Source organism: Arachis ipaensis, chromosome B10 (genome assembly GCF_059453495.1).
Source record: "Arachis ipaensis isolate K30076 ecotype BB chromosome B10, ASM5945349v1, whole genome shotgun sequence".
NCBI classification, from domain to species: Eukaryota; Viridiplantae; Streptophyta; class Magnoliopsida; order Fabales; family Fabaceae; genus Arachis; species Arachis ipaensis.
This window is the reverse complement of record NC_142435.1, coordinates 7,743,388-7,755,050: the sequence shown is the minus strand read 5'-3', so window position 1 is coordinate 7,755,050 and position 11,663 is coordinate 7,743,388.

Sequence of the window (11,663 nt, the reverse complement as noted above, 5' to 3'; positions counted from 1 at the left end):
ATATTCAATTGGAGGGATCTCTTGTATTTGAAGAGGCTCAGGTGTCTTCCTTTTGGGATGATCATCTAGTAGTCTGGCGCTTTCCATCACTTACTTGGTGATTGGGCTATCTACTGGGATCCATGAGTCTCTGTTAATCAGGACTCTAGCTTCCTTGCACAAGCAAAAGATAAGGTTTGGATAGGCAATTTGGCTTGAGTTGACATCCTATTTGCAACCTTGTACAGCTCAAAGGGGATTAATTGGTGGACTTCCACCTCATTCCCCATCATGATGCAGTGAATCATCACATCCCTTCTGATGGTGACTTCAGAGCGGTTGCTAGTGGGGAGTATGGAACGCCCAATGAAATTCAGCCAACCCCTAGTAACTGGTTTGAGATCTAATATTCTCAGTTAGTTTGGTTTACCTTTTGTGTTATTAATCCACTGAGTTCCAGGTAGACATATGTCTTCTAGAATCTGATCCAGCTTAGGATCAGCTACAACCCTCCTATTAAAGGATTCTGGATCATCCCTTTGTGGAGGTAATTTAAAGATCTCTCTCAGCTTGTCAAGATGAAAATGGAGAGTCTTTCCTCGAACCATAGTGCGAAAAGTATGGAACCCTTGTCCATCTTTCTTTTGCTTATCTGTCATTCACAGATTTGCATAGAATTCGTGAACCATTGTTATTCCAACATTGGTCACAGGGTCGGCCAGGGCTTCTCAGCCTCTCCTTTAAATCTACTCTTGGATCTCTGGGTACTCATCTTCTTTTAATTCGAATCTGGCCTCTGGGATTACTGTTCTCATGCACATTATTTTGTAATAATGTTCTTCATGCTGCTTGGTATAGAATCTCAAAGGTTTGAAAATAGCTGTTTGATTGTCTTCTTTCTTGCTTCTTGAAGTGAGTTTTCCACTTTTTGGAGCCATAGAGTTCGAATGGAGTGAGAAAGCAAGGCTCTTTCCGCACCAAACTTAAAAGGTTTACTCGTCCCTAAGCAAAAAAGAAAAGAAAGAAGACGAAGAAGAGGAGAGGGATTCGAATGGGATGTGGATGATGAAGTGTGTAGGGAGAATGATATATATAGGGAGGGGAGGGTAGGTTTTCGAAGTTAATTAGATAAAAGATAAGGAAGATATAATTCACACTTTGGTAAAAGATAGAAAAAGATAACTTTTAAAATTATTGGAGTATTAAAGATATGGAAAAGATAAAGAAAAGATAAGATATAAGTTATTAAAGATATGAAAAATATTTAAAAGTTTAATGAAGTATTTGAAAAAGAATTGCAAAAGATATGAAAAGATTTTAAATTTGAAAAAGATTTGAAAAAAAAATTGAGAAAGATTTGAAAAGATTTTAAATTTGAAAGGAATTTGAAATTGGAAGATGATGGTTGAAAGAATTTTGTTTAAAAGATGTAGTTAAAAAGATAAGATTTGAAAAAGATATGTTTTGAAGAAGTCAAAAACCTCTCCAACCTTTGTTGGGCGTTGAACGCCCAGAATGCCCCTATTCTGGTGTTCAACGCCAGCTGTGTGCTCCTCCTGGGTGTTGAACGCCCAGACAGTGCCTCCTGGCTGGCGTTCAACACCAGCTTGCTACTCCTTTCAGGGCGTTGAACACCCAGCCAGTGCTCCCTGGCTGGCGTTCAACACCAGAGTTGTTGCTCCTTGGGGGAGTTGAACGCCCAACCAGTGTCCCCTGGTTGGCGTTCAACGCCAGTCTTGCTGCTTCTTGAGGGTGTTCAACGCCCATCCTTCCCTCTTGTCTAGCATTCAACGCTAGCAAGGGGCTTTCCCCAGGGTGCTCTGATTGTCTCTGCCTCTATTTTAACTACTGCACATGATCACAAACCTAAAGAAACAATTATGAAAATTAAACAGATATAATTGAAATAGACTTAATAAAAAATAGAAATAACTTTAATTATAGTTGGGTTGCCTCCCAACAAGCGCTTCTTTACTGTCGTTTAGCTGGACTTTACTGTGCTTATGTCAGCAATAGGGTGGATTTCTCTTGCTCAACTTCACCATCCAAATAATGTTTCACTCTCTGGCCATTAATAGTAAATCTTATATCAGAGTAATTATTCTGGTGTTCTATATGACCATAGGGTGATACATTAGTGATCAGGAAATGTCCTGTCCAACGTGACTTAAGCTTTCCTGGGAAGATCTTTAATCTAAAATTAAAGAGTAGAACTTTCTGTCCAGGTTCAAAGACTCTGGAAGATATCTTTCTGTCATGCCACTTCTTGGCCATTTCTTTATAAAATTTTGCATTTTCAAATGCAGCTAGTCGGAATTCATCCAACTCATTTAGCTGGAGCAGCCTTCTCTCTCCTGCTGCCTTTGCATCAAGGTTTAGGAGTTTGGTTGCCCATTGAGCCTTGTGTTCCAGCTCCACTGGCAGGTGAGACGCCTTCCTATACACCAATTGATATGGTGACGTTCCTATAGGGGTCTTGAAAGCTATTTTGTATGCTCAGAGAGCATCATCAAGCTTTCTTGCCCAATCCTTTCTAGAGGTATTCACCGTCCTTTCTAGGATTCTCTTCAATTCTCTATTTGAGATCTCAGCTTGCCCATTTGTCTGTGGATGATATGGGGTAGCCACTTTATGGCGAACTCCATATCGGTTCAGAACAGAGTCAAGCTGTTTGTTACAGAAATTAGTTCCTCCATCACTGATCAGTGTCCGAGGTATACCAAACCTACTGAAGATGTTCTTCTAGAGGAACTTCATCACTACTCTAGCATCATTCGTAGGTGATGCGATTGCCTCAACCCATTTAGACACATAATCCACTACCACGAGGATATAGGTGTTTGAGTATGAAGGTGGGAAATGACCCATGAAGTCTATACCCCATACATCAAATAGCTCAATCTTTAGGATTCCTTGCTGAGGCATACTGTGACCATGAGGGAGATTGCTAGCCCTTTGGGAACTGTGACAACGACAGACAAACTATTGGGAATCCTTAAAGAGTGTGGGCCAGTAGAAACCACTTTGGAGAACTTTTGTGGCTGTTCGCTCACCTCCAAAGTGTCCTCCATAATCGGAGCCATGGCAGTGCCATAGGATTTTCTGTGCCTCTTCCTCAGACACACTGCGACGGATTATCCCGTCTGAACATCTCTTAAAGAGATATGGTTCATCCCACAAGTAATATCTTGCATCATGAATGAGTTTTTGGGCTTGCTGCCTACTGTATTCCTTGGCGATGAACCTTATAACCTTGTAATTTGCAATATCTGCGAACCAATGTGTTGTCAAAATGGCAAAGAGTTGCTCATCCGGGAAGGTTTTAGTTCGAATAGTAAATCCCAGTTGGGTGCAGAAATGACACGCGCAGTGATAAGCTTAGCTTTCAGAGTTTCAAAGACCTGCAGACACTCTTGGTAAAAAACAAATGGAGTGTTAGTAGCTAGTAAGTTGCACAGGGTTTTGCAATTTTAGAAAAATCTTAACATTAGTTGGTGTTGGTAATTGCTCAATTACCTCCATCTTAGCTTGATTCACTTCTATTCCCTTGTTCGAAATTTGATGTCCAAGAACAATTCCTTCAGTCACCATGAAGTGACATTTTTCCCAGTTTAAAATCAGGTTTGTCTCTTGGCATCATTTGAGAACTAGGGCCAGATGGTCAAGGTAGGAGTCAAATAAGTCTCCAAAGATGGAGAAGTCATCCATGAACACTTCAAGGAATTTTTCCACCATATCAGAGAAAATGGAGAGCATACATCTCTGAAAGGTGGCAGGTGCATTGCACAGGCCAAATGGCATCTGCCTATAAGCAAACATGCCATATGGGTATGTAAATGCTGTCTTTTCTTGGTCCTGAGGATCTACTGAAATTTGATTATAGCCTGAATAGCCATCCAAAAAGCAGTAAAATGCATGACCTACTAGTCTCTCTTGCATTTGGTCTATAAATGGCAAAGGAAAATGATATTTTCTGGTGGCGTTATTGAGCCTTCTGTAGTCAATGCACATACGCTATCCTGTAACTGTTCTTGTGGGAATTAGTTCGTTCTTTTCATTATGAACCACTGTCATGCCTCCCTTTTTGGGAAAAACATGGACAAGGCTCACCCAGGGGCTGTCAGATATGGGATAAATAATCCCAGCCTCCCATAATTTTGTGACTTCCTTCTGCACCACTTCCTTCATGGTTGGATTCAGTCACCTTTGTGGTTGCACCACTGGTTTTGCGTCATCCTGCAGCAGGATCTTGTGCATGCATCGGGTTTGGCTAATGCCCTTAAGGTCACTTATTGTCCACCCAAGAGTTGTCTTATGTGTCTTTAGTACTTGGATTAGTGCTTTTTCTTCTTGTGGTTCTAAGGTAGAGTTTATAATCACAGGATAAGTATCCCCATCTCCAAGAAATGCATATTTCAAGGATGATGGTAATAGCTTGAGCTCAAGTTTAGGAGGCTTATCCTCTTCCTTGGGAGTTTTCACAGGCTCCTTTATTTCCTCTGGCTCTTCTAATTCAGACTGAGCATCATAAAAGAGGTCGTTCAGCTCTTCTTCGAGTCTTTCAACCATGTTCACTTCTTTCACCAGGGAATCAATGATGTCAATACTCATGCATTCCTCTGGAGTGTCTGGATGCTACATGGCTTTGACAGCATTTAGCACAAACTCATCCTCATTGACTCTCAGGGTTACTTCCCCTATCTAAACGTCAATGAGGGTTCGTCCTGTAGCTAGGAAGGGTCTTTTTAGAATGAGGGTTGCACTCTTGTGCTCGTCCATTTCCAGCACCACAAAATCTGTGGGGAAAGCAAATGGTCCAACCCTAACAATCATGTCCTCAAGCACGCCTGATGGAAGTTTAAGAGAACCATCAGCAAGTTGAAGACATATGCGGGTTGGTTTAACTTCGTGAGTTAAACAGAGTATCTCTATTAATGATGCAGGTTTATGTTAATACTTACTCTAAGATCACATAGGGCTATCTTTATGCAGGCATCCCCTAAGGTACAAGGTATCATAAAGCTCCCAGGGTTTTTGAGTTTCTCGGGTAAGCTTTTTTGGATTACTGCATTGCATTCTTTAGTGAGGAAGACTGTTTCTACCTTTCTCTAATCCTTCTTATGACTTAAATTGTCTTTCATGAAATTGGCATAAGAAGGTATCTGCTCAAGGGCTTCTGCAAAAGGGATCTTGATCTCAAGTGTCTTGAGATAATCCGCAAAGCGGACAAACTGTTTATCTTTTTTCGCTTGGCGGAGCTTCTAAGGATATGGAATCTTTGCCCTATACTCATCAACTTTAGTTGATGTAGGTTGAATGCCTACATAATTAGAGGGGGTTTATTGGCCTGCTTAGGAGGGGTCTTATAAGCACTTATATGTGTCTGATCATCCCTGTTTGGGAATTCAACGCCCTTATTACCCTTTTTCTGGCGTTTAATGCCAGATATACTGTCCCCTTTTGGGCGTTAAACGCCAGGGGTGCTGCCCCCTTCTTGGCGTTGAACGCCAGGAGTGCTACCCCCTTCTTGGCGTTGAATGCCAATGACATTCCTCTCTGGGCGTTCAACGCCCTCAGAGGTGTCTTGGATTGCAGTCTGGTTATCTTCTGCCAGCTTTTCTTTCCCTGGTCTCCTGTTTTTCTGAGGTTAGATGTTTAATGTTTTCCCACTCCTTAGTTGAATACCTGACACTCTTCTTTTATCTGCTTAGATAATTGCTGCCTAGTTTGACTTAGCTGTGCTTCTACATTCCTGTTGGAAGTCTGAGTTTCTCGTAAAGCCTCTTGGAATTCCAACAATTATTGTGCAAGGGCGTGTAGCTGCTGAGTCAATGGGCCATTTTGTTCTAGAGGGTTAGATTTAGTAGATATTGCCTTAACCTCTCCTTTTATGGGAGTCTCATCAACAAAGTACAGATGCTGGTTTGTGGCAACTGTCTCAATAAGTTCGTGAGCCTCTTCAATTATTTTCTCATATGTATAGAACCACCAGCAGAGTGGTCTAGAGACATCTTAGCCATGTCTGTTAGGCCGTAATAGAAGATGTCTAATTGCACCCATTCTGAAAACATTTCAGTGGGGTATTTTCATAGCATTCTTCTATACCTCCCCCAGGCATCATGAAGAGATTCATTATTCTCTTGTTTGAAGCCTTGGATGTCCAGCCTTAACTGGGTTAACTTCCTTGGGGGAAAGTATTGATTCAAAAACTTGTCTATTAGCTGCTTCCATGTTTTCAAGTTGCATTTGGGTTGGTTATCTAACCACCTCTTTGCTTGGTCTCTTACAGCAAAAGGAAAGAGTAGCAGTCTGTAGATATCCTGATCCACTCCTTCAGTGTGTACTGTGTCAGCAATTTATAAGAAATTTGCCAGGAACTCAGTAGGTTCTTCTTGTGGAAGTCCAGAGTACTGGCAGTTTTGCTGCACCAGAGTAATGAGCTGAGGGTTTAGCTCAAAATTACTTGCTCTAATAGGGGGTATATTGATACTTCTCCCATAGAAGTCAGAAGTGGGGGCCGTATAGGACCCCAAAGTTCTTCTGAACTGTTCATTCCCATTTGGGTTCATGGTGAAGAAAGATAGGAGAATTTGGATATTAAGAAGTAAAAAAGGGAAACTAGAATTAAAAATATTTTTATTTTTATTTTTATTTTTAATTATTAATTGAATTAAAAAGATTTGAAAATTGAGTGTGCTTTTCGAAAAAGAAGAAAGAGAAAGAGGTAAGAAGTTTTCAAAAATAGAAGAGAGAGGAATTAGTTAGGAAGTTTTGAAAAAGAGGGGAGAGAAAACAAGTAACTAATTAAGAAAGATTTGAAAATAAGATAAGATAGGAGATTTGAAAAAGATTTGATTTTAAAAAAATTTTAAATTTAAAATTGGGAAGGAAAAGTCAACAAGATAAGGTAAGAATTGAAAAGATTTAAAAAAGATTTGATTTTGAATTTTGAAATTAAAACAAGGTAAGATAAATATTTGAAAATAAGTTGAAAAGATAAGATATGGTAAAGATTTGAAAAAGATTTGAATTTGAAATTTAAAATTAAGATAAGATAAGATAATGTTTTGAAATTTAAAGAAAGATAAACCAAAGATAAGATAAAGATTTGAAAAAAGTTTTGAATTTTAAAATTTTAAAAGAAAGATAAGATAGGAAAGAATCAAATTAAAAGAAAAGATTTGAAAAGATTTAAAAAGATAAGATTTGAAATTTTGACTTTACTAACAAGGAAATACCAAACTTTAAAATTTTTAAATCAAAATAAAAAAAAGAAAGCAAGATTTTTGAAAATTTTGAATAAAGATAGAAAAGTTATTTTTTTCAAATTAATGAAGAAAGAGAAAAACAACCAAAAGAAACCAAACTTAAAATTTTTAAATCAAACATACTAGTTTTTTTGAAAATTAAAAAGAAAAATACCAAAAGATACCAAACTTAAAAATTTTAAGATCAAAATAAGAAAAGAAACAAGAACAACTTGAACACCAAGAATAACACTTAAGAGCAAATTCGAAAATTTAAAGAAAATAAAGAACACACAAAGGACACCAAACTTAAGAACTGACACTAGACTCAACCAAAAGACAAAGAAAAGATGGATTTTGAAAAAGTTTTTGAAAAAGAAAAACAAAAGACACGAAACAAAATAGTAAAATGTACATAATCTAAGCAACAAGATAATTCGGTAGTTTGTCAAAGTCGAACAATCCCCGGCAACGGTGCCAAAAACTTGGTGCACAAAATTGACTCTGCAATATTCGCACAGATAGACCGGCAAGTGCACCGGGTCGTCCAAGTAATACTTCAGGTGAGTGAGGGTCGATCCCACGGAGATTGTTGGTTTGAACAAGCAATGGTTACCTTGTAGATCTTAGTCAAGCGATTAGAAAAGATAATAGTTGTTGTGAAAAATGCATAAAACAGATAAATAAATAAAACGTTACTAGATAGATGTGAAATCAGTGATGAGAGAAGGGTTGAGGCTTCGGAGATGCTTCTTCCTTCTGGATAAACTTTTCTCACCATCTACTCCAACTTCTGATGATTCATTCCATGGCAGGCTGTAAATGATTAACGCCGGGTCAGCGATCATTAATCTCCTCTACTTCAGATCAAACGTCGGGTCAGCGGTCATTCAATCTGAATGGGGGTGAAGCTCTAGCAGTCCATTCCCTTGGTGATCCTACTCAAAGCGCCACAGACAAGGTCGGATCTTCCGGATCAGAGAATGCTGTGTCCTGGTTCTAGCCTATACCACAAAGGCCCTAATCGCCCCGTACCTCGGCTGCACTGATGTCTCCAAGTACCCAACGAAGTCGTGGATTAGCTGTCTAAGAGATGTATAATCAAGCTCGTGGTTCAGTACTATCCCGTCAAGGACTCGCAAGAACCCATGTGAAATAGGGATGACGGTCAAGTTACACTCCCAATTCATTAGGATGAAAAACGAAGATACATCTTAGAATGGAATCAAGCATAGATTGAAATAGAATAGTGATATTATTAATCCATAAGAATCAGCAGAGCTCCTAGCCTTAACCTAGGAGGTTAGTGACTCATAACTTACAAAAAATAGTAATGTATTCGAAAATATGGCATAAAGTTCTGAACAAGGGTGATCCTTGTTCTATATATACTAATATAATAACTTAGGATTACAGAAATAAGATAAACTAGTCTTGTAATGAGAAAATCCACTTTCCAGGCTCACTTGGTGTGTGTTTGGGCTGAGCTTAAGTGAAGCCACGAGTTGGTACTCTCTCTAGGGTGTCGAACGCCAACTTTGGACTTCTGAATGGGCGTTGGACGCCAGCTGCTCCCTTTTGGGCGTTGGACGCTAGGAATGGGGTTAGTTGCTGGCGTTGAACACCAGTTTTAGGCCTTTATTTCCAAAGAAAAGTATAGACTATTATATATTTCTGGAAATCCCTGGATGTTAGCTTTCCAAAGCTGTTGAGAGTATGCCATTTGGACTTTTGCAGCTCCAGAAATTCTCTTTTGAGTGCATGGAGGTCAGAATTTGACAGCATCTGTAGTCCTTTCTGTGTCTCTGAATCAGACTTTGCCAAAACTCCTCAATTTCAATTAGAAAATACCTAAAATCATCATAAAACACAAAAACTCAAAGTAGAATCCAAAAATATAAATTTTTCACTAAAACCTATGAAAATATAATAAACCTTAAACAAAACATAATGAAAACTTTGTGAAAATGATGCCAAAAAGCGTATAAAATATCCGCTCATAAGCACTCTCCTTCGTATTGTTTTTCTCACATTTTTCTTTTGTTGCAAGGTGGAAAGGAACACTCCTTCGATGTGGAAAGGCACTCTCCTTCGTATATCCTCCAGGAGAAGGTGGAAACTGGAAAGGCACACTCTTTCGATGTGGAAAGGCACTTTCTTTCGTTTATGATCCTCCTGGAGATGCGCAACCTAGAGACGAATGTCTAAGTTAGCTACCAGATGTGTCGGGTTTGGAAAAGTAACCGACACATGAGCTCACGGCCAGTAGGACAGGCATGCATGATGTTGCATTTGTTTGCTTTGTTTGGGTGTGCATAATTGTTTTGGTTTGCCTATCTGATAAATTATGTTTAACTGATAACTGTGATACTTGCTGTAACTATTCTTTAAATGTGTTTGCCTTGCATTTGCTTGTGTTTGTGATTGTCTTTCTATTTTGAGTACATTGGTGGTGGACAGGTGATAATGTTGATTTGATTTGAAATGGGCCAGAGACCGGGTTGAGTTTATTTGGGCCGGAGGTTGAGCTGGTTTGATTTGGGCCATAGCCCGTGACTGGTTGGGTCAGTGGTAAAGGTTATAGTTGAATGAGATAGTGAGTGGATTGTAATTTGAGAGATTAAGTTAGGATTGAGTTAGAACCTTAAGAACTTTAAATATTTACCCCTGCTTATGGTTTTTGTTTTAGTTCCTCAAGAATTATAATCTGAGTGTCGGTGTTCTAGGATTGCCTCTGGCTTTCTCGGGACCTTATTTATTATATATGTGGGCACCTTAAGTATACTGAGAACCTCCAGTTCTCATCCCATACAATATTGTTGTTTTTCAGATGCAGGTTGAGAAGCACCACTCTATATTCTGGAGACTCTGACGAAGCGAAGAACTCTTGGGACTCAGGGGCGTATTTTGCTTATATTTATATATGTATATAACTTCTCCACCTTGTACTTTATGTTTGTTCCTCTTAGAGGTGCATGGAGAACTAGGGTTTCTCTGTATATCTTGGGTTATAGGTTTTATATATATATATATATATATATATATATATATATATATATATATATATATATATATATATATATATATATATATTTTGTATATAAATATTTTTCGGCCAGCCTTAGCTTCGCAGGTTGAGCTAGGAGCTTGTTATTTTGTATCCTTGACTCTCTGCTCTTACTTTCTATATATTTAGGTTTATGAACCTTAGTTTTCTTCGTACGCAAGTTTTCCGTTTACGTGAGCATTACGATTTTTGTTTTAAACTTTTCTTCACAGGCTCCTCGATATGAATTCCTTTTGACTACTATTATATATTTATACATTTTTACTTTTAGAGGTCGTAGTACCTTGCCACCTCTGTCTTATGACTTAAGCATAAGATTCTGTATGGTAGGGTGTTACAATCCGTCCCATAATGCACACCAATATAAACCAACACCTCAACATTGTTCTCAACCTTATTCACAAGTTCCATCTTACCAAACACCTTTCCAAAGCCCATATCCACCATATCACTGACCTTATATACAACACCCTTGTGACTATTATGAATGAATACCCATAGAACCACCACCATTCCAATACCAATACTCCCAAGAGCTACCAATTCCTTATACACCTCACTATTCTCACCAATATGAACCACCTTCCAATTATGAACCCTTTCTCCCAAAAAATGAACCCTCCTCTATACCTCAAGCACTGATGAATGACACTCTCATTTCATTTCTTCAAGAGCAACGTAAAACTCGAAAGAGGCAAGAAGAATTCATGGCTACCTTGACCGAGGTAGTAAGCAACTTAGCCTCACAACGCTTTGGCAATCAAGGTACTCCCATGGTTGAATATGGAAAATCAATTGAAGAGCGTAGTATGAAAGAGAGATTAGAATCTCAAGTGAAAAACAAGGAGTGGACTTATGTATTGGAACAAGTGGATGAAGATGAATTCGTTAAAAAGGAAGAAGTGGTTGAAGATTTAGGAAATGTTGAGTGTGAAGTAGAATCTAAAGTTGTAGAACCTTCTTCCATTGAATTTGAAAGTGATGTTGAGGAGGATAATGCACAATTTCCAAGGCATATTGTAAATGAAGAATTGGAAGAAGTTGAGCAAGCAACAAGTCTTGCTATTGATGATGGTTCGACACTAACTTATGATCTTTTTGAGTTTGATGAATCTTCCCCATTGAATCTGAAATGGATGTTGATGTAAACTTTACTCAATCTCCAAATTATGACTTGAGCGATGAGGAAGAGTTAGAAGAAGTTGGTGAGGAAGAAATTGAATATGGTGAAGCTTCTCAAGAAGTGGAGCTCCTTCCAAAAGGAAGGACGGGAGTGGAAATTGCTTTGTCAAGACCGTTGAAAACATCTCTCCCTAAGCTATTCCCATCTATTATATCATTCAAGTGGGTAAATCTCTTACACTTCAGCT